The sequence below is a fragment of the Pleurodeles waltl genome, chromosome 1_1, assembly GCF_031143425.1.
Source record: "Pleurodeles waltl isolate 20211129_DDA chromosome 1_1, aPleWal1.hap1.20221129, whole genome shotgun sequence".
Taxonomy (NCBI): domain Eukaryota; kingdom Metazoa; phylum Chordata; class Amphibia; order Caudata; family Salamandridae; genus Pleurodeles; species Pleurodeles waltl.
Genome location: NC_090436.1, coordinates 529,658,172 through 529,680,376, shown reverse-complemented (window position 1 = coordinate 529,680,376; position 22,205 = coordinate 529,658,172). Strand labels below are relative to the sequence as shown.

Genomic DNA, 22,205 nt, shown 5'->3' with positions numbered 1-22,205 from the left:
CCCTGGGTACCTCAATACCATATACTAGGGAATTATAAGGGTGTTCCAGTATGCCAATGTGGATTGGTGAAATTGGTCACTAGCCTGTTAGTGACAATTTGGAAAGCAGAGAGAGCATAACCACTGAGGTTCTGGTTAGCAGAGCCTCAGTGAGACAGTTAGTCATCACACAGGGAACACATACAGGGCACACTTATGAGCACTGGCGCCCTGGCTGGCAGGGTCCCAGTGACACATACACTAAACCAACATATATACAGTGAAATATGGGGGTAACATGCCAGGCAAGATGGTACTTTCCTACAGTAGTCGACTCACCAAGCTGGGATTCCGAAAAGTTATGAACACACAGTCACCTCTGGAGGTCTTGGTAGAGTAATCCACCCAACCAACCTTTCTAATCATTATAATCTCTTGCGCAGTTAGTCGGCCAGCCAGAATTTAAAAGCACCAGTGAACCACTTTATACTTTAAACCTTGCCAGTCCTCTTGCAGACACCGGTGGCACCCCTTTCAATACAATGACATATGTTGTGCACTCATGAGGGAGATGCAGGTGATCTACGCACTCATTATTTAGGGCTGGACTTGATCTACAACTGTCTTTCGTGCCAGAGAAGGCCCCTTTGGCAGATAAATAACCGGGTGGTGGCTGTGTGCTCTGGCCAGAAGAAATCTGGCAGTTTGACTTGAGTCTGCTAATTGGGTGGCACTGGGCAGGGTGGACCACTTATAGGTACAGGACAACCTGTGCTAAGAGGATGGTCAGGCTTTGTGGCTGTGTGCGGGGTTATGTGCCTAGACTGACATTGGGCTAAAAGTGCATGCGTTTTATCACCTAATTTCTTGATTTGGGAGAGAAGGTCTTTGCTGAAAATCCATCAAGAAGGACTCCAAATTCGTAAAGACCGGCTTGCATACCTCCAATAGTGCCGCCTTAATGTCAGCGCTAACTAAGGGATCGTTATTGGAGAGGGAATCTTCAGGCTTTGTGCGAGGCTTTTCAGAACCTACAAGATCTCTCTGGGATGAAACACTGCGCTTTTTTCTCTTGGCCAGTAGAGGTTTTGAGATCTGTGAAGAGTCATTATTTAAACTAACAAAAATATTATTTGTCAGGTACCCGAAAAAGGGGGGGAGAACATGGCGGGCTGCGGCGTTCACGCAGTGCGCTAGAGCGGTTCCGGTTCCTGGGGGGTGCGGCAGGACGGGGCTGCCGATCGGATCGCGGATCGGATTGCGGCCATAGGCACACGGATGTGCGCGCGTTTTTCTGACACAGAGGCAGGCTGGAGGACAGCGGGGGCTGTCTGGTGGCGCCGGGCCGCGCTGGAGCTGCGCCGGGCGCAGAAAGGTGCAGCGCGTATTCCCCTTCGGGGGAATAGTGGCAGCAGCAGCTGCAGTAGCGGCTCCATTGGAGAAGTAGCAGAGAAGATAAGGCAAGGAGCACAACTCAAGGAAAGATAGGAGAAAAACGGTGAGGCAGAGTTGGGGGGGTGATACCCCTTTCTCCCCCGTTTTCCTTAACAAGAGTGGAGGGGACTGATCAGCGGCAGCTGGACAATTTGGTTGTGACTACAGCGGATAAGGGAGACAAGGGGGGTTTAGCTAAAAAAAGGTCTAAATCTAAATCTGGGGAAGGAGGGAGGATTGTTGTGAGGAAGGTGGGGGAAAGCAAGCTTAAGGGGAGAGATAAGTTGACGCAGTCCCTAAGGTCTTTTTTTAAAGTAAGACCGGAAGTAATCAAGCTTACCCCTGGTCAGGTTTGAGCGGTAATGGAGGTTACCACTTTGCAGTCGGATGATGCTGCTGGCGAGGGCACGGGGCGGGCGGCCATTAGTATGGTTGCGCCATCCCAAGTAATCGGCGGAAGCAAAGAAGGAGCAAGGATGGGGAAGATGTTCCCCCCGCCGTTGTCGGGGGAGGAACAGTTGGCCCCCTTACAAGTTCAGATCCCAAAAGTAATAGCCACAGAGGTTCAAGACTCTGGGGGTCATTCCGACCGCCGGGGATGCGGGAGCACCGCCAACAGGCTGGCGGTGCTCCTCAGGACATTCTGACTGCGGCGGTTCAGCCGCGGTCAGAACTGGAAAACCGGCGGTCTCCCGACGGTTTTCCGCTGTCCTGCAGAATCCTCCATGGCGGCGCAGCTTGCTGCGCCGCCATGGGGATTCTGACACCCCATACTGCCATCCTGTTGGAACAGGATGGCGGTATGGGGTGTTGTGGGGCCCCTGGGGGCCCCTGCAGTGCCCATGCCAATAGCATGGGCACTGCAGGGGCCCCCGTAAGAGGGCCCCACTTTGTATTTCAGTGTCTGCTTTGCAGACACTGAAATACGCGACGGGTGCCACTGCACCCGTCACACATACCCACTCCGCCGGCTCCATTCGGAGCCGGCTTCCTCGTGGGGAGGGGTTTCCCGCTGGGCTGGCGGGCGGCCTTCTGGCAGTCGCCCGCCAGCCCAGCGGGAAAGCCAGAATGGCCTCCGCGGTCTTTCGACCGCGGAGCGGCCATATGGCGGCTCCCTCCAGGCGGGCGGCTCCCGCCGCCCGCGGGGGTCAGAATGACCCCCACTGTGTCTAAGACAGTTGTTGAGGAATCCACTCAAGCCGTCCCTGTTCCCTCCCCTTCGCTGAGCTCTTCGCTGGAGGCGTTGATTTTGCCTATTTCTGAGGATGTAAAGAAAGGCTTTGCAAATTCAGAAGTAAATCAAGGGGAGATAAGAGAGGTTTGTGCTACTTTAGAAAGAAAAATTGATGGTGTAATGGAGAGAACGCAGGCCCTGGAAGAAGCTATGGGGGGTATGAAGGAGGAATTGGCGCAACATAAGGGTGAGATTAACACATTGAAGGGGAGCGAGCAGGCATTAAAAAATAGGGTTGAGCAACTGGAAAACTACTCAAGAAGAAACAATTTAAAGCTTTTAAAAGTTCCTGAAGGTATGGAAGGTAACGATCTTAAGGCCTTTGTAGTGTCACTAATTAAAGCGGCAGTCGATCTGGAGGAGACTGAGGAGGAAATTGGAAAGGAAATTCAGAGAATTCATCAGGACCCTTTCAAGATGCGGATGAACACTAGTAGACCTCGGAAAATTTTGATAAACTTTTTGACATACCAGATGAAAGAAAAGATCTTATCTAGAGCATTGAAACAAAAATCTTTAAGAGTGAATTATACTGTTTTTGAGATCAGGTCTGATTTATTCAGGGTTACTATGGATAGGCAGTGGGAGCTCGGGAAACGTTTGGAGATTTTTAAGTCTCTGGGGGTCTCGGCCCAGTTGAAATTTCCAGCCTTCCTCCGGGTCATGCACAACAATAAAATGTATAATATTAGAGATATAAGTGAGGCAGATGAATTATTGGAAGTAGTTAAAAATGGGCAGACCGCTAAATAATGTTGTTTCCAAAGTTTAAATTCCCCAGGAACGCGGGGGCGCTCTAAAATTTTTGATCATTATGGTCCTTAGTTGGGGGGGGTTCTCCACGGGTGGGGTATGGGGGGGAAGGGGAGAGGGGAGTAAGGAGGGGGTTGGAGGGGGAGAGTGGGGAAAAAAGAAAAAAGTAGTGCCTCGTTCAACCCGGTTATTTGTTTCGTAAGATTTGAAAGATAGCTAGTAGGGAGAGAAGCCAGGGGGCAAAGAACATATCATTGCAAATTCTTTCATGGAATGTTAATGGCTTGAGGATGCGAGGGAGCGAATATTACAGTATCTGCATGATTCAACGGCGCAAATTTTAGTCTTGCAGGAAACGCATTTAACAAAGGCGGAGTGTACTAACTTAATACAAAAGTTGAGGTGGGTTCAAACATTTACATGCACAGAACACAACTATCATACTAAAGGGGTGGCAATTTTAGTCAAACATTCACAGCAGGGGAATATGGTAATTTTGGAAGTTAGATCAGATACAGCGGGGCGATGGGTGATAGTTAAAGTACAATTTGGTGGTCGTAATCTGGTTTTAGTAGGATACTATGGTCCCAATTGCGACGATATAGAACCCTTGAGGCGTCTTTTCTCTCAGCTTCTTGAACTTTCGGACCCGGTTATTCTGATGGGTGATTTTAATGACGTGTTGGATAATGAGCTGGATAGGCATAACTGTAAGTCGCGAGGCATGCCTAAGTCGCAACAATATTTAAGGAGGATGATGAAGGAATTTGGTTTGTGCGATATTTGCAGACAAAGGGTGGGGAACAGCAGGGATTTTTTGTTTTTTAATAAGAAATATAGGCATGCCTCTCGAATCGATTACTTTTTATTAGACTCACGTTTGAGAGAGGAGGTGAAGAATATAGCGTATCTGCCCTCTCACCTATCAGACCACTCTGCGGTTGTGCTGGATATGAGTTTCCTGCAGAGAAGTTTCAGTAATCGGTGGACGATTGACCGTTCCTTGTTACTGGATCAGGAGGTGCTGGTAAAGCTGCGTAAGGAATCAGAATCTTTTTTCAGCGTAAATTTGGGATCCGCTCCAATATCAGTAGTATGGGACACGTTTAAAGCGGTTATTCGAGGGGAGATTATGAGTAGCTCTATCCAGAAACGTAAAGTGTTTAGAAACGAGATTAATTTGTTAGAGCAGGAAATGCAAAAGCATAAAGTCGAAATAATAGAAGCAGGGGAGACTGAAGCTTTGAGGGCTAGCTTGGATGGGTTGAGAAGTCAGTTGGAGAAGGTATTACAGGGAAGAATTCAAAGGAAATGGGAGGCAAGCAAATTGGCACATTTTGAATATGGGGAAAATGCGGAGAAGTTGTTAGCCTGGGAAGGCAAAACAGATCGTGTTAGGAATTACATCAAGGAGGTTGAAACGGAGCAGTCAGGAGAAAGAAGAACGGATGAGGCGGCAATAGTATCGGCTTTTCAATTTTTTTTTACACAATTGTATTCGGAGGAATTAGAGGTGGATGGTAACGGATTGGATGGGGCCGACATATTCTTAGGTATATCATTGCAGGAGAGGGAAGCATTGAACGCCCCAATTACGTCTGAGGAAATTAGGAGAATTTTGAATAGTAGTAAGTCTGGGACGGCGCCGGGTCCGGACGGTATCCCAGTGGAGGTTTATAAGGTATTAGGGGATTCAATTATCCCCTTGTTGACTGAACTGTTTGGGGGGATTCTGGAATTTGGCAATGATATTCCTCCCTCGTGGAATGAGGCGGTGATCTCCTTAATTTTGAAACCGGATCAAAATCCAGCGAAATGTGCTTCTTACAGGCCTATATCATTGCTGAACAGCGATTATAAATTACTAGCTAAAATTTTAGCGGATAGGTTGAGTAAGATAGCTAATAACTTGGTGCACCCAGATCAAAAAGGCTTCTCTAAAGGTAGATACTTGCATGAATTAACTTTTGAATTGATTGGGGCAATAGATATGGCTACAACGTTTGGGGCACCTTTGGCAATCATTTTCTTAGATGCAATGAAGGCCTTTGATCAAGTAAATTGGAACTTTTTGAAATCGATTTTGAGGCTGGCCAATTTAGGATCAAAGTTTTGTGGGGTTATCGACCAGATTTATACTTCTCCGGTTGCTAAGATTTTGGTGAATGGGAAACTTATGGAGCCCATTACAATTTCTAGAGGTACTAGGCAGGGTTGTCCCTTATCTCCTGTATTGTTTAATTTGTATATTGAACCGTTTGCCAGAAAAATCAGACAAAATCTCCTTATTCCGCCCTTTTGCTGCAATGGTTGGGAAAAAAAATTCTTTATATGCAGATGATCTGCTGATATATACTAACAATTTGCCATTGGCTTTTAACACAGTTAAAGAACTGGCCGAACAATTTGGAAGGATATCAGGGTATCGGATTAACGTGGGAAAAACAGAAACTATGCAGTGGAATATGGAAGTAGGGTCAATATCAAATAAGCAGGAAATACGATATCTAGGGATTTTAGTGACTCATAATCTTAAGGATTTAGTGAAGAGGAATGCACGAAAATTATTAACTGAGTGTAAAGCCATGCTTCAAAAATGGGCATATCTCCCTTTGACGATTCTTGGGAGGATAAATGTAATTAAGATGTTTATTCTGCCTAAATGGAATTTTGTGTTTGCAGCTATCCCTTTGGCAATGCATAAAGGATATCTGGATAAAATACAGCAGGCGATAAGTAGTTTTATCTGGAGTTCAAAGGGGCCTAGGATATCTCGGAAGAAATTATGCAGAAAAAGGGAAAAGGGAGGACTGGCTTTACCAGATTTGGCATATTATTCGTGGGCTTTTTTGTTCAAGAACTCAAGGATGTTGTTTTTGTACCCAGATGGTTCAGCAGTGGGCAGAATGTATAAGGCAATGGTTTCATCCGTAAAAGGGGCCTCAAGGCATTTTCTTTTCAAATTCGGCGACCCTAAATTTTTCAAAAAAGTTAAATTGAAAGTGCTGCAAGGATTGGCAAGGAGTTGGCATCAGTTGAGACGACGTCTTGGTGTGCATTATTACAGCTATCAGGCCCCTATCTGGGACTCCCCGGGCACCCCAGAGTGCTGTAAAGATATTTTAGCATTACCACTCAAAAGGGCAGGTGTGGAGAGGTGGGGTGAGCTCTCTCGAGAGGGTACTTTACTCTTATGGGATGAGTTGGTAAGGATAACAAGTGGATCCCTGTCCAGGTTAAAATATTTACAGATAAGAGAGTGGGAAAAAGAAATTAAGGGGGGCTTGGGTGTGGTAAATTCATTGGAGGATTCATTTCTTGAATTTGCGGTCTCTGCCCCTGTAAAGAAGGTGACGGTTTGGTATTGGGAAATATTAGAAACTCTGGATGGAAATTTTGTCTTACCAAATAATCTATGGGGTAAGGCCGTGTCAGGCGATAAGGTTGGGTTATGGTGGAAGAAGTCGTTTTTGACTCATTATGAAGTAGTGAAGCCTGCCCCTTTAAGGAAAAATCATCTTTATACCTTACACAGAGCTTATATATCGCTGGCAAAACTTGCCAAGTTTAAGAAGGGGGAAGTGATTAAATGTCTGAAATGCGGTGGGGTAGGAGCAACGGATATTCACATGTTTTGGGATTGCCCTGCTATTTGGTTGTTTTGGGAGGAAGTCTTTGGGGTAATATCATCTATGTTAGGTTGGAAAATCAATGTATCACTCCTGCTGATTATATTCGGGCAGTTACAGGAAGAGGGTATATAGAGTAGGGTGAATAAAGTTAATCGTAAATTTTTGTTTTATGTAATTGTGTTGGGCAGGAACGAAATCTGCAAAAATTGGATGACGGAGCACCCTCCGAGTTATACGGACTGGCTTAATGAAGCTCTCCGCATTTCGAACATGGACTTAAATACGCAGAGCTCTAAGAGAAATGCGGAATTGTGGTCGCCGTTATTAAAGTGGGGGGGAGTAGTCTGAATTTGTTTTCTTTTCAAGATCTGGCTATTTTGAGATTATTTGAAATTGGTCTGTTTATTTTTCGTCCAATGGTTATTCACCGTTTGCCACTCCGGCTGGTTTGCCTAGGCAGACCGGGAGATATAATGGTGCACCCCCTGGTTAGGGGCTCTCTCTTAGTTAGAAGGTTGCATGAACTAAGAGGTGGCTCAGAAGGCGGGGCAGAATGAGGACAAAAGAAAAAAAAAAATATATATATATATATATATATATATATATATATATATATTATTTGTCAAGGGTTCCTTTTTAGTATCAGTAATTTGAACAAGAGTGCAGGGGCCTGAAGTGCTTGATGGTCTAGGGCTCGAAGCGGACCCCAGATTTAGGCTTGAGTGTTTGGAATAAGTAACCACCACTGCTATATCATGAGGGATTGCTGTATGAGCGTTAATTATCATTAGTTTTTGGACCACGTCTATTCCGCTTCCCACTATCTCCTGTTCTGTGGAGATAGCATCCATTGCAGAGGTGAGATAGGAAGTAATTGGGGCAGAGAGACAGAGCCCCTTGTCACCAGATTTCTGGCGACCAGTATGAGCCTTTTTCACCATCTTTAGATATAGTAACCTGAAACACACCTTGGCAGGGGAGGAAGATAAGCAGTATTCTAGGGCCAGGCCCAGCCCTGTCCAGCCGCAGACGGGCCAACTCTTGTCCTGGTCCTCGCACAGGCACCAGCCCGGCTGCGTCCCGCGCTGAAGGACAGCAAGATGCGCTTTGTAGCAGGTGGAAGCAATTGACAGGACCACCTCCTGTGGCCCTGTGCACTATGGTGACTGAAGTCCCCCTTCAGGGATGTATCCATAAGCCCAGCAACCCGCACTGGTGAACAGCAAGATGCACTTTGTAGCAGGAAGCCAAACTAAGGTGAGAGCGGTTGACAGGCCCGCCTCCTGGGGCCCTGTGCACTATGGTGATTGAAGTCCCCCTTCAGCAATGTATCCACAAGTCCAGCAATCCCAGATAGAGATATGTATCAGCTTTGTGCTCAATGGAGGCCCCTGAAATTTCCCCTCTACCCACCCCCCCTAGGCCGCAGGGGCCTGCATTACGCCCTTGGCTCACAGAACATACGTACAACAGAGTTCTCCCAGCTACTTAAAAGACTCCAGACCCTATAGAACACTGCAGCCAGACTCGTCCTCCATCCCCCCCCAAGCACTCAAGCATCACCCCACACATCAGGAACCTCCATGGCTTCCCGTCCATCAGAGATGCCAATTCAAAATCCTCACACTCGCATACAAGGCTCTCCACAACCTAGGGCTGTCCTACATCAACCATCGTCTGAGCTTCTACGTCTTAGCAAAACTACGCTCCATGCTGTAAACCTCACACCCCATATCCATCGGAGTCTGCTCCTTCTCCTACACTGCAGCAAAGTACTGTAACAGCCTGCCCCTTCACCTCTGCACAGCTCCCTTTCTGGCGGACTTCAGAAGGAGACTCAAGACGTGTCTTTTTTTTGACGGAGACACAGCACCCTTAGCGCCCAGATACCCATAGGGTTGATACTGCTGCGTTTTACAAATGCTATTGATAACGCGTCCCGATCTAGTTAATTTATTCACTCTGGGACTCGTTTAGGGCAATTAATCTTTTGACCCTGATTGAAGACACCTTAGGATGAGATAACTAATCAACATGTCAGTCAACAAGTCAATAACGTTATCAATAAAACTCGGAAACCACCATGACCTTTCAATCATGAAAAACCACACCAGTTTAGTACGATTTTGTGATGTTTATTCCCTATTGATTACAATTCTACTAGTAAGTTTATTAGACTCAAAACCATGAAACACATCAGCATTGTCATAATATGGCAACTCGAATAAGATGTCATCAAAGCAAAGATCACAAACATTAGAACATAGCACGATGTCAACATGAATTAACCTTAGCAGAGTATCATTAGTGCATCATTCAACAAAGCATTGATTCAGTCATTTCTCTATTTGCATCCGTTTAGTGAACCCCTTAAGTAACCTCGAATTAGCATCGGCATGTTGGGCTTCATGCAAAACAATTTGGTAACACAAATTTAGAAAACCATCTAACTATGGTCTCTGTCAAAATAAGCAGTTGGTACCTAGAAAGGAAAAGCAAACAGACAATTACAATTTCATCATCATATAGTTACCCTCCGTAATGGGTCAGCATACAGAGTCAGTCTTCGTCCTCAGGACATAAGTTGATTCGCCATCAGCCAGGGAATTCAGCAAGACGGGTAAGAAGGGACACTTCCCTCATAAGGAGGAGAAGTACAGAACAGGCAAGATAAGGGCGAGGATGGTTTGAAGAACCAAACAGCAAAGTCTCTAGGCAGAGTGACAAAGTGTCTGGGTCATAGCAAAAGTTTGCAATGGCATCTCCTAATGGCTTTTCGTGTCTGAGGTTTTTATCCCTTTTCTGTTGTACAGTCCCCTAATTTCTAATTGGGTAGGGTTGGCACCCTACTATCTCCATCCAATGGGTTTGCAGTGGTACTATCAAATTTGTCACTCCATAACAGTTCTCACGTAGTTTATTGGTTCTTGTGATTGACGTCTCCAGCGGGTAGAGTGTCCGGTATGATTTCATACTCTTGTGGTCCCCTCGCATCCTCAGTCAGTAGTTCTATTGTCTGTACCGGTTTAGGCGACCTTGTACCTGTAACGAGTCTACACTGTTGCATTCAGCAAAAATGTTTCCTTGAGCAAGTCGAATTTCATGAGAACAGATCTACTACGGTTACACTCATCTTTTACCTTTGGAAAAGTACAAGTACATGTCCTTCAGCAAGTCAGCACACTGCACGTTAGAAAAACACATTTAATATGAAACCGGGCAGCTAGGCCTCTTCTCATGCTAACTAAGGCCTAATGATTTATTAGCAAACCTTTACCATATAATTCTTAATATTAGTGCAAAATCATACATTATCGTATCATTATTTCATTATTAGTCAGCTTCATTAATCATTGTACACATTGGCGGCCACTCCCCGTGGGCACATTTCAAGTGTATGTTTAGTAATAACACATAATACATTTTCTATGCGACATTATTATGCATTAGTTCATAAACATATTTCATGTTAATTTTGAGTATAAGAGCTACGCTCCCTCACTATGATTGACCGCACAATCAATATACGGGACAGGGTGTGATTCACAGTATGCTAAGCAGGTGACATTCCAGATTGTGCTTCGCGGGGCAGGAGCTGTCCTTTGGTAAGCAAATCAGGCTGGAGAAGATACGTTCAGTGCTGAGTAAGAGATAGACCTTTGTGTGTATGCGGTCCCCAGTGAAGTAGCTAATCCAGAGTATGAGTACTGAATGGAATATGACGGTCACCCATCCCTAACACTGCTGTTTGTTTTCCAAGTGCCTACAGCCAGCCTGTTTCACAAATAGTTTCGCGTGCTATGTATAGGTGAAGAAATCCTCAAAAAGACGCGTTATGTCCAATATTGAAACATTTTTGCAATGTTAGGATGTTCAGGCAATTATGACGCAAAACGGATGTACTTTACAAAATAATTTTACATGGACATATGCACTTATCTCTGTTGCTTAGAAAGTGTCGCCCTAGACGTTGCCCAGCAAAGGCCACAGAAAGTGCGCGTGTGAACTTCCCTCGCCAAAATCACATTCATGCCAACATACACGATTCAGGCAGAATATTCCCGATTCGCTAAACAAAAAGGGGTTCATTTTGGCTGTCTTCCGCCTGAATTTGACTCTGCTACAATAGGCGCCAAAGGCAGAAATACATTCTCCCGATTATTTTTTAATAATCTCCCACCTTCCTCTTTTAAAAATTTGGCATACACGCCAGTTGAAATCACCACGGCTTCTAACAAAACATTCTAATTGCCGACAGCAGTTGGGAAATCTCTGCCACTATTCTTTCCGAGCAGTCACTTCCTGGACGACTAGGTTTCGAACAGCTGGACCGTCTTTTCCGGGGCGGGTTCTTTTTCTTTTTTAGCCAATTGCAGGTTTTATAAGGCGGTAGAAGACTGAACCCTCCCAGTATTGGCGGGTACCATGGCGGTCAGTATAAACAAGTTTTGTGATTGGTTACACTTGCAGTCAGTTTTGCCAGAACTTCAGAATCGAAAGTAAGACAGAGACACTGTGGCAGTCAGATTTTAATTAAGATTTTCATCCGGTCAATTGGAAGTAAGTCGGTATTCGGGAACCTCTTGTCTGATTTGAAAGGGCTGACATGTAATGTGAGTCTGCGTGAACCGCTGTCACGAATGAATCCCATGCGTACTTTCGTAAGTCAGAATGCATATCTGTTCCTAGTTGCCCAGCGTACCGGGGGCCTGAGTATAGCTATTGAGCACAGTTACCGCCACTCTGCTTGCATCTCTTCTACACACTCATGACTCCGCTCTTTCTTTTATATGTGCGGTATTTCTCGGCCTGTGGTCCCTATGCATCATAGTATAAACTTACTATATTGCTGCACGTGTCACCAGGACTCAGTTTTCAGGCTGGGTTTTCCTTAATGTACACGACGACTTCTGGGAGTTGTAGTCTTAGTTCAGTTGACGGAATCATCTGGACTGGCGTCTGAAAACGATTTGCGAAAGGGAAGCTAGCCTAAGAAAGAGGTAAGCTGGTGACGGGGATTCAGCATACCATGTCGGTGCGCCTAGTGTGAACTTTTGCAATTTGTACCCGTGCCCCTAAATGTACTGTGTAGTATTTACACAGAAATGGTAAAACGTCTAATCTCAGCGATAAGTCATTTATCTAGTCCTTTTTTTCTTTGCTCAAGGGCCTGGGTACTCGCAAACGTTTTCCCAGGGGTCAAAAAGTTTGGTCTGTGATGTGCCCAAGGGCCGCATTGATGCCAGGGGGTGGCAGTCTGGCGAGGTGGCTAGGGGTCTGGGCAGTAAAGTAGGTGTAGACGATGCAAACGATATACTTCTGGTGGCTGGATTGAACAATGTAAAAGTAGAAAGCATGGGATTAATCCAGGCTTCCCCATTTTTCCAATTGTGTGATCGTAGGCAATTGTTTAATTTCACTTTCCCTCCTTTTTCTTCATTATCACATACAAGTACCTCGAAAAACATTATTTCATGGTGTGTGCTGTACAAAACCCACTCCTGTGTTTAATTTAATGAACTATACTGTTCATGTATAATAAGAACCCAGGCCACCCAAAAAGTGCACATATCAACTGACTTTCCTCTTTAAATAACTTTTGGTGTTGTTTTCCGAGTAGGGGAAAGAATTAATGTTTCTGAACTCATGTTTGAAAGCTGTCCCTTTTAAATGAATAATTCTCAATCCACTGATATAATAAATTATACTAAGGTGAAAACGTTCTTTATGTTAACTAAATACACATTTTGAAGTTTGAAGAGACTGTCATATTTTTACACTTTTGCTGCAAGATGTCTTTTAAAAAAAAGGTGTTTCCAAAGTTAAGCGCAGGACTCCCTAATGACCTCCTTTATTTAACACACCAATTAAGCTTGAAATAAATGATTACATGTCTATTTAATATGTTTTATTGTTAGTGCTGAGTCAAGTAGACAGCTTCCCAGGGGGCGTAAATAAAGGTCACAGGGGCCGTACTTTGAGCATCCATGTTCTAGTTTTACAGTTTTTTTCTAGTGGCAGGATCGCAAGTACTAGAATGCAAAACAGACAATATGATGTAGTCCCTTCTACAGTAGACAGCTTGAATTTAATTTATATTAATATATATTTATATATGTGTGTGTGTGTGTGTGTATATATAAATACTTTTTTATTAGATTTTCTACAAATAGAATTAAGACAGCGTGCCAACACAGTTGTAGTAAATCAACATTTTTTTTTTTTTCACAAGGCAATAAAATGCACAGTCTCAAAGTAAGTGCACATTAACATTGTAATAACCATAACCCAATCTTAGTCTGATGGGCAAGTCCCACATATCCCATTTCACATTTTATATTTCCTCTTTCCCGTTGTTCTCCCCATCCACTCCTTTCATTATATTGTTCACATCCTTTTTATATGATATTTACAGTGTATTATGGGAACAGCCTATTTTGATGGTACGTATCCATGGATATCTCAGACTGTCAGGCCCAACCAGTCAAACTGACATTATGTCAGCATCATCATTATTTATTTATTTCAGAAATGTAGCTATAAAAACACAATGCATACAAAATCAATAAGAACACATAAATAGGAGTAAAATCTCTTAATTATAATATTTAAAACATAAATTAGCTTGTTAAAAAAAAAAACACACACACACACACACAAGGGGCAATGGGGATACGATAATTCATCAAACTAGTATAACATATGCATAGTTAAGAGTACTGGGATCCACAATTAAGAGCAAAAGCTCATCAGTTTTTAACTCCTAAAGTCCCTCCCTGGCTCAAAATTATATAAGGTACATTCCTACTAACAGATCCACAGAATTAACCTAAACAAAAGCAACTGTTAGGAACATGCTCGTTGTCTCATTCTCCACATCGCCAATAGATAGCGTGATACAGCGAAAGCCAGACAACGCCTAGCATCAGTTTTTAGGATTCAAAGTGCAATTTGACGTTCTCTCACCCCTAATAGACGGCACTCGGGGAGTATCCACCTCTTCCTGCTCTTTGCATATGTTGGACAAAAAAAGAGAACATACTCTTCCGTTTTCTTGTTCACCCCACACGAGACACAAGAGAGATTAGCAGATTCCTTCTTACTCATCCAGGTACTAGTGAAGACTGTAGTTGGTAATGTGCTATATCTAAACTGCAAATACAGTTTCTTGGCAAGGGGCGGTTCCATGTCATCTAAAAATTGTTCCATATAAAAACATCCTTAAACTGTAAAAAAGAGTAGGACAGAACACCACGTGAGGAATGTGCAAACACTGTCCCCATTTTATACCGCCAATATCTGTTTTTTAACAGTGCTTTCCCAGAGCCAACCATAAATTCCCACATCCTACCTCAAATATGGGTTCTTTAACATATCTAAGCCAAGGGCTGTTGTTTGAGCCAGGGAGGCTTAGCACATCTTTAAGACCCTCATGATAGGAATTTAACTTCGGAGAGGCCCAGAGTCTTCACCAATACAGAACGTGCCTAACCCGATCCCTCTTTAATAGGCCTAAGACTCATATTAAGTCGGAGCAGGGGAGTGCTAATAGGAAGGCCCACTGACTGGCGTAAAAAACAGTTCTCAGCAACCGATAATTTGCTGACATCCTTGTCCCCCCGAGCTTGGCCCCATACATGGCAGTTCCAAAAGCCTGTGACCTGTAGATTCGAATGGGAGGCACTATTGGTCAAAAAGAAGAGGTGCAATGCGCTCTAAAAATCGCCCCAGTGTACTGAACCTGTTTCAGCCTGCGCTTCTCAAAATGGACTTTCCAATCTAGATTTTATGTCTGTGTCAAAGTCATGTAATCGAATACCCAGACTGATCTAAGGAAGTCCCTAGAAGCTTATTGGTCTTGTGATACATCCCAGGTTTATTGTCATAAATGTTGTACTTTCCACATTCATTTTTAGTCCCCTCCACGCAAAAATTCTCAAAGTGATCCGAACTTCTTTGTAACCCCATGGGTGATTTAGAAATAAAGAGGGTATCGTCTGCAAACAATAACCCAGGGACCTTGCTGCTTGCCAGCTGGGGAGCCATCACAGAGGTTTAAGTGTGCAAACATCCCATTCACATATAGGGAAAAGAGGGTGGGTGCCAGGATGCAGCCCTGCTTGACCCCAGGGTTCACAGGAAATTAGTCTGTCAGCTCTCCACAAGGACCACTTGGGTGAAGTTTTTACTATGTAGCCTTATTATAGTGGCCAACAGGTCCACAGGGACCCCCATTTGTGCCAAGGTCTGCCATAGCTTAAAGAGAGGGACTAAATCAAACGCAGACCGTTGGTCAACAAAGGCTATGTATAAACGGCCTCCCCCAATACCATTATTTCCAGACAATTAACTGGAATCTAAAGACCTGATCAGTCGTACTGACACTATCCCTGATAGCAGTCAGTTCCATTGCTTCTCATCCACAACTGCAACGATTAAGTAAAATCGAGCCAAACAGTTTTTGTGAGCAGTCAATTAAACAAATTGGCCTGTAATTCCATGGATCAGTTGGAGAGCCCTTTTTGTAAATAGGGATAATCTCGGACCCTGCCCAAGATGGAGGGGTTGGTGCACCATCCAAGTTGTTAAATATTACCATAAAATATGGGGCCCGACATCCAGTCCCCTAAATAGAGAACCCCCAGGATTTTGTCCAGCTGGCTATTTTAGCAATACCTGCTTTTGCCTCATCCTCAGTAATTGTGGTAAACCCCCCTGACCATTAAATCATCATCCAGCTGGAGTATCTGCTGTGTGGGCGAAATATCCCTCCTTCCTGTATATACCGTGGTGAAGTGAGCAGCCCAGTCTGTTGCAAAAACATTGTCCCTATTTGGTTGTCACCTTCCTTGCACCCTGTTGAGACCAGATTCCAGAACCCACACAGATCCCCATTCCTAGCAGCGGTTAACAACTTCTCCCAGTTTGCTGTATCCCAATATTTTTTGGCTGTTGAAAGAGATAATTTTGTACAGGACCCTCTGTCCTTGGATTTCACTCCTGTTCTGTGATTTAAATGCAGAAGTTAAAGCAGATCTTGGATCTCTACATGCTCTATTAAACCATGTTTGTGGATCCATCCTGGCTGAAGATCTACGTGCGTCCACATAAAAAATATCCTTTAACCCACAAAACAGACTAATATGAATAGAACACAGCCACTCTTCCCAAGCCCTCTGGTCTAATGTTCCCCCTCCCCCCCAAGGAGTGATTCTATGCTATCAGTACCCGGAGATAAACGCCCCAAGTGCTTTCAGCATGTCTAGCAGAGTTGCCCATTTCACTCTGTGCTTATTGCTGGCTATTCGCAGACCAAGAGCTAATGGGTCACTTGCACTTTCCTCCCTTCCCAGGACCGGGAGGTTCACTTCAAGACTCAATGCGTTGTGATCACTATCCTGACGTTATAAGACAACCATATCAACCAGTAACGGCCAAATCATAACATCCACTAGGATCTAATCAATCAGGCTGGTACCAGGGGCTCTGTTAAAGGTATGCTTCCCCTCACTGTCTGACCTCGTTCTCCCATTGCCTGCTCATAGGCCATGTCTCATTGCAAAGGCATTGATTTGCAGAGCCAAAGTCAACCATCTCTTAATTGATGCCAATGTCAGCTGTGGAATAGACCAGACATTATCAAGTTCTAAAGTGGGAGCTGCAACACTGTCATCAAAGGGTTCCAACTGGCAGTTAAAATCATCACCCACAATCTTTAAAACACCCCCTTGAGCATCAGTCATATGTGGATTCAGTGCTTCAATTACAGAACATTCCTGGTTAGCCCCACCAGGTACACGTTGTAAATGCATACCATATAGGACTCAGTGCTCAAACACACAAAATATCCGGTGAGGGTATTGATATTCCTTTAACCTTACAAGGAAGGCTTGTATGAACTGCAGTTGTTAGCCCCCCCTGAGGGGCGACCCCTTCCACGGGAGACAGCCCCCTTCACTAAAGTTTACAAACCCTAGGTGGTGCAAAGGTTCAATTGCCCTTGTTTCCTGAATAAGACATAAGAGTATACAAGTCTATAAACTTGATACATTTGGGAATACTAAGCTTAGCTACAAAGCCAGCAGTATTCCATGACCTCAAGTTGCCATGGGCCTTAAAGCACTTAGGGCCAGATGTAGCAAAGGGTTTTTCCCGTTCTGTGTCAATGGGAAAATGTGTTCGTACGTATGGCCCTTAGATTCTGTCCGCTCCTTACTCTGGGGTCCCCCATTTGTAACGTTACTATCCAGAGGTAGAGGTGGGTCAAAAACTAAACTTATTGGGTGTAAGCTTAAAGTCTTTTGCCCAGGAATGAAACCGGCTAGAAGACAAATTTCATGACAGGGTAGGCAAAGACGGGGGGTTAAATTCACAGGACACAATCCTATCGGTGAAATGTCAGGTGTTAACCTAGGGTTCCATATACACCCATTGATCACCTCAGTGGCTTGCATCCTAATACCAAGGTGGCCCAAGACACTTATCGCCTTGATTGGTACATTTTTAGTGAACCCCCAACAATGGTAAACTCCACCTCTGCCAACCCAGTCTGACCCCTACCTTCACCTTTCCCCTCACTCAGCTGCAACTGGATGAAACCCTTTCTACTAGGTACAAGTCAGTCCACCTGGTCCAAAATGTCAAAGCGGTTTGATAGAGGGAGTACAAAACAATCCGTTGTGGGCGCCTGCCTGATCCATAGGTGGGATGACATTTGTACAATTGATCCATTTGGCTGGCCTTTGCACAAAATATCAAGCACCTCTCTAATAGCTACATGTTTAAAAGTACTCCAGCGGCAGCTGAACCAAATTGGTTTCCTTCTTCTGTCATCCTATGGGGGAAATAAAAGTCTGTGCACTATCTGAGGAGACTGAACATTTATGATGATGCAATCACCAGTTATTTCCTTTGAACTGGAACCCAACCAGCCCACCTGTCGTGTGAGAAGTATTTTGTTGGCCATATAAAAAGGGAAAGCCCTATGACGGGCCAACCAGTCAATACATTTATTATGCAGTTCTCCTTGTCACTTCTCCTGATCATTTTGGAACTGAGGGACTCCTGCTAGAATTGCCACATACGGGCAGGAAGCCGGTGGGAGATCAATCACGGGCTACTACTGCACAGGGGCACGGGGAGTTGGAATTGGCAAGAAGCTTCCCTGACCCTCCCCCTGTGGCTGATATTGAAGTCCCATTAAAATCAGACCCCTTGGAAATAAATGCTTTGCCTCCACCAGCAACTTGCACGTTGGGGGGTTTTCTGGTGCTCAGGCACCCAGAGGCTAATTGCACACATTGCGCCGGGTCGTCTGAATTAGCCAGGTCAGCAGGGAGATTACTTAAATGCCACTGACCACCTTCCTATACATTTAGCAGATCAGACGGAGCTATATGTGGCTGTTTTCGATACGACAAAACAGAATCTAAGCCTCTTTCAATGGTGTCCAATCAATTGAACACAGATAAGAGCTCTTTGGTTTCCCCAACAGGGTTCCCAATAGGTTCTCCGCTCAAGAAAGGTGCCAGTCAGACCGTCTCCAGTCGATAGCAGCCAAACCCAGAATGCCCACTTCAAGGCTGGGGCCAAGACTAGACACCACTGCTAGTGAGTTTGACAAGTGGTACAGTTTTGGATCGTTGTCAGCTTGCAGCGGTCAAGGGCCATTTTTAAGGTGAGCTCCTAATGCAGTTGGTGCCTGGATTCTGTCAGCATGCACAATGTCGGGCACAGAACAGTGTATGGCAGTACTAGGGGCTGTCTAATTGGGGTTACACAATGAGGATCTGTCTAAATGCGACTCATTGGGCCCTCCTAACAACAGCCTTCTCTCTGTAAGTTTAGTTTCAGTTGTAATGATCCCTTCCCATAGCCCTCTGCAGCAGTTTATCATTACTACTGGAGTTTGGCGAGGACTGCACTTTAAAGGGACCTCCTCGGACTTTCCTTTTCCCCATTTTCCTTCAGTAAGTGCTTTGAGGCCAAAGTTGCACAGGGACTTGGGTTTCAAATATGCAAGGAAAGGACTACAGATCCTGCAGAGTCATAAGGACAGCTTGGCAATTTGGGGGTAAATCAAAACTCACCCATAGAGGGTCAATGTCAGAGGGCGGGCCTAGCCCAATCTCTTCGGGCGCAGACGGGTCTGCTCTTGGCCCAGGCACATCTAGCGCGTGCTCCACGCTGCAGAAGAACGCAAATGTTTATGAAGGCAGGCGCCTCGAGGCATCTGCATTGGGGGGTATTGTAGTCCCCAGTGCTGCCTCGCTCTTGCCCCTCTGCCTGCCGCCAAAATGTCATAATATTAATTGACCTAGTTCCATACATGTGATTATCCAAGGCCCTCCCCCTTCCAGTACATTCTGCGTGGACTGAGATGTATTCCCCCCCACCTTTCCCTTTAACCAGCCAATGGTACAGTGGTGTTCCCCACCTTTAGTCATGAGGTTCTGGTTTGCGATGAAGCAGATAAATAGCAGATCAAGTCGTCCCATTCTATTAGGTCTTTAACAAGTTTATCACCCCCATTTATTTTCTTCATGAGGAATTCCTCCACTGCAGCCAGTTCCATTATTTCCATAACCCAGCCATCAATAGTTGGGCATCTAGTGCAGAAACAATATATAACGATTATTTTCTTGGTCAGTATGTTTTCCAATATGAGTTTGTGTCTGTGTTCCCCTTTTTTTACGATCTTGCCTAACAGCCCATGAATGCACTGTTGTTGTGAGGGGCACTGTATATATAGTAAAGGCCTTGGTGCCTACCCATTACTTACCATTTGATGGCTTGATTGTTATTCTTTTTAGCTGCCTACTAATTGGCTACCCTATGCCTCACATCACTTCCCTTTATTTCTCCTGAGCATGGACTCTGTACTAATTGATTTAATTTGATTTGACCTTCGGCTGCTCACGCTGTGATTCAGGGTACTTTTTTTTTCTCCATTTTTCAATCATTTCCACTTCTAGACTACACCTTTGCGTTGCTTTTAACTTCGTCCTACAAGTTTGTTTTTGCCTTACTTTGGTTTGGAATTCAGACCTTATTTTTACAGCACCAAACAAATAGCACAGACTTAAAGCAGTTCGTGACTTTGTGTTATAGTTCAGTGCTTCCTTTATAGCACCGAACTAATGCCACAGAATATTAAAACTGTCCCTTTTACTGCAAGAGCTTTTAGGCTGTGCCTCTCCACTGCTCATGCAAAGTATGTTTCTGTTTACAGAGTACACTAGTCGGAAATCGGACTCCTATATTGCTTGTCCAGTCACATGCTACTGCCCAGGCTGCCGCTAAGCAACATAAACATTTTGAACACACTTGCACCTTTTCAACCACAATGTTTGTGGCTTTTTACAGTGCCTTAATGTTGACCAGCATTGCAGTTAATCAATTTCTTCTTAAAGCCCGTTTCCCCGTCTTATATGCACGTATAAATGTGTCTGTTTAAAGCGTTACAGTTTCTGCAGTTCAACAATTACTCCATTTCTCCTTATAACCTGTGTCGAAGTGCTCATTCTTGTGTATTCCACCAAAGGTGTTTTCAGGCGCCATATATTAGTTTGCACTTTGTGCAAGAGATGTAGCCTAAATGCATTAGCTACACTACAGTCCAGCCCAATCCATTCCACTCCAATCTACGACACTGCTCAAATCTACCTCACTCCTCAAATCTACCTCACTCCAATATACCCGACTCCACTCAATCTACCACAGTCCACTTCAATCTATCCTTCTCCAATCTACCCAAGTCTATCCCACTTTACCCCACTCCAATACACTCTACCCCACTTCACCCCACCTCAATATGCCCCATTCCAATCTACCGCACTATAACTCACCTCACCCCACTCCACTAACTTTTAGCCATGCTGAACAGCAGCCACACTGGTTTACACCATGGCCTTTAACATTGCCAAAGCCAATAGCCCCTTGCTTAGGCAAGACTTGTTGGTTTTGCCGATGCTTGTTTTTCTTTTTTTGGTATTCTTAGCAAGCAGTGTTTCATTTTGGTCAGTCTCGCGCCTCCAGCGCATCTTCCAAGTCTCTGGGTAATCTCTGTCCTTAAACCCTGTAAGGTTTCAAACAGTATATCTACTTGTAACACCCTATAAATATTAGCAATCAGCCTTCTGAAACATAATAGAAAAAACACCAATACCATCGTTTGCGTAGGCAAATTTGCAGCTTTAATTTTATACTCGTGTCCTTAATTTTGTTTGCCACAACCACTTATGTGTATGGAAAAATACAGAGGCCCTGCATTTCTGCACACACTGGCTGAACACCTGCTGTACATGCTCTGCTGAGGCCCAGCACTCTGTAGGCAACAAAGAACACTTCCTCACCCAACACAACGTAGAATATATGTGATTTATTTTAATGGGAAACAAATCATTATGTATAATTTTGCATAATTTGCTCTCTGTTTCTATTTTACTGTTCACCTATTCAGTATTCTAGAAGTTGAAGCCTAGAAATCAAGACTTCCTGCTTGATTGTTGAGACGTACACTACTGTTATCGTAGAGTTTAGAAAAAAAACAAGTATTTGAGTCTTTCAAATGTGTATAGACACTCGTATAACGGTATGCATGGGAGAATAGGTTAAGTATCCTAGATACGCTGTCATAAGTGGTATATGTTTTAGCGTTAAACATTAGGGAGAGAAAATGGCATGAGGCATAGTGGGTTTTGGAACACTCATTTTTTTTTTTTTCTTTTTTTTGTACTCTTCTGGTCCAATCCTTGTTACAATTTTGGCCAGTTAAATGTCGAATCCTGTTTTATCCAGTGCAAGCTGGGGAGTTAAGATTTTTTCAAGTTTGTTTCTGTAATTTATACTTATGCCGGCTCATTTTTATCCATTGCATTGTTTTTATACAGTCAATATCCTGTCTGGGTCACCATGCATAAAAAGTGAGAAACTGCAAGCATGAAAACACTGAGTACTAAGAGTTATTGTATTAGTGATATAAATATAGGAATTTACCCAAAAAAGAAATGCATGTTAAGGCTGGTTGAGGATGTAATAGAAATGGAGTTGAAACAGTAGATTATCTCTATATTATTTGGTAGATATCTGTAGGAGAAAATACGATAATTACTGAGGTCCTTTTTAGAGTGCTTCTGGGGTCAAGCACTGGGTAAATGTTACCTGTTTTTGTG

The 22,205-nt window shown here is 44.1% G+C and overlaps 1 protein-coding gene across 4 annotated transcripts in view; it reads left to right on the top strand.

The window, feature by feature from the left end:
* Positions 1-22,205, top strand: part of SKIC3 (SKI3 subunit of superkiller complex) — a 1,026,707-nt gene that overhangs the window by 28,041 nt on the left and 976,461 nt on the right. Inside the window, exon 1 of one of the 4 annotated variants that reach the window (XM_069225575.1) lies at positions 11,506-11,592. The exons of 1 other annotated variant lie outside the window; for it this stretch is intronic. The gene's annotated coding sequence lies outside the window, so the exon portion shown is untranslated. Of the gene's footprint in view, positions 1-11,505; positions 11,593-11,649; positions 11,694-11,934; positions 12,033-22,205 lie in introns of those variants that run through there. 2 more of the 4 variants (XM_069225607.1, XM_069225596.1) reach the window with 2 other exon arrangements.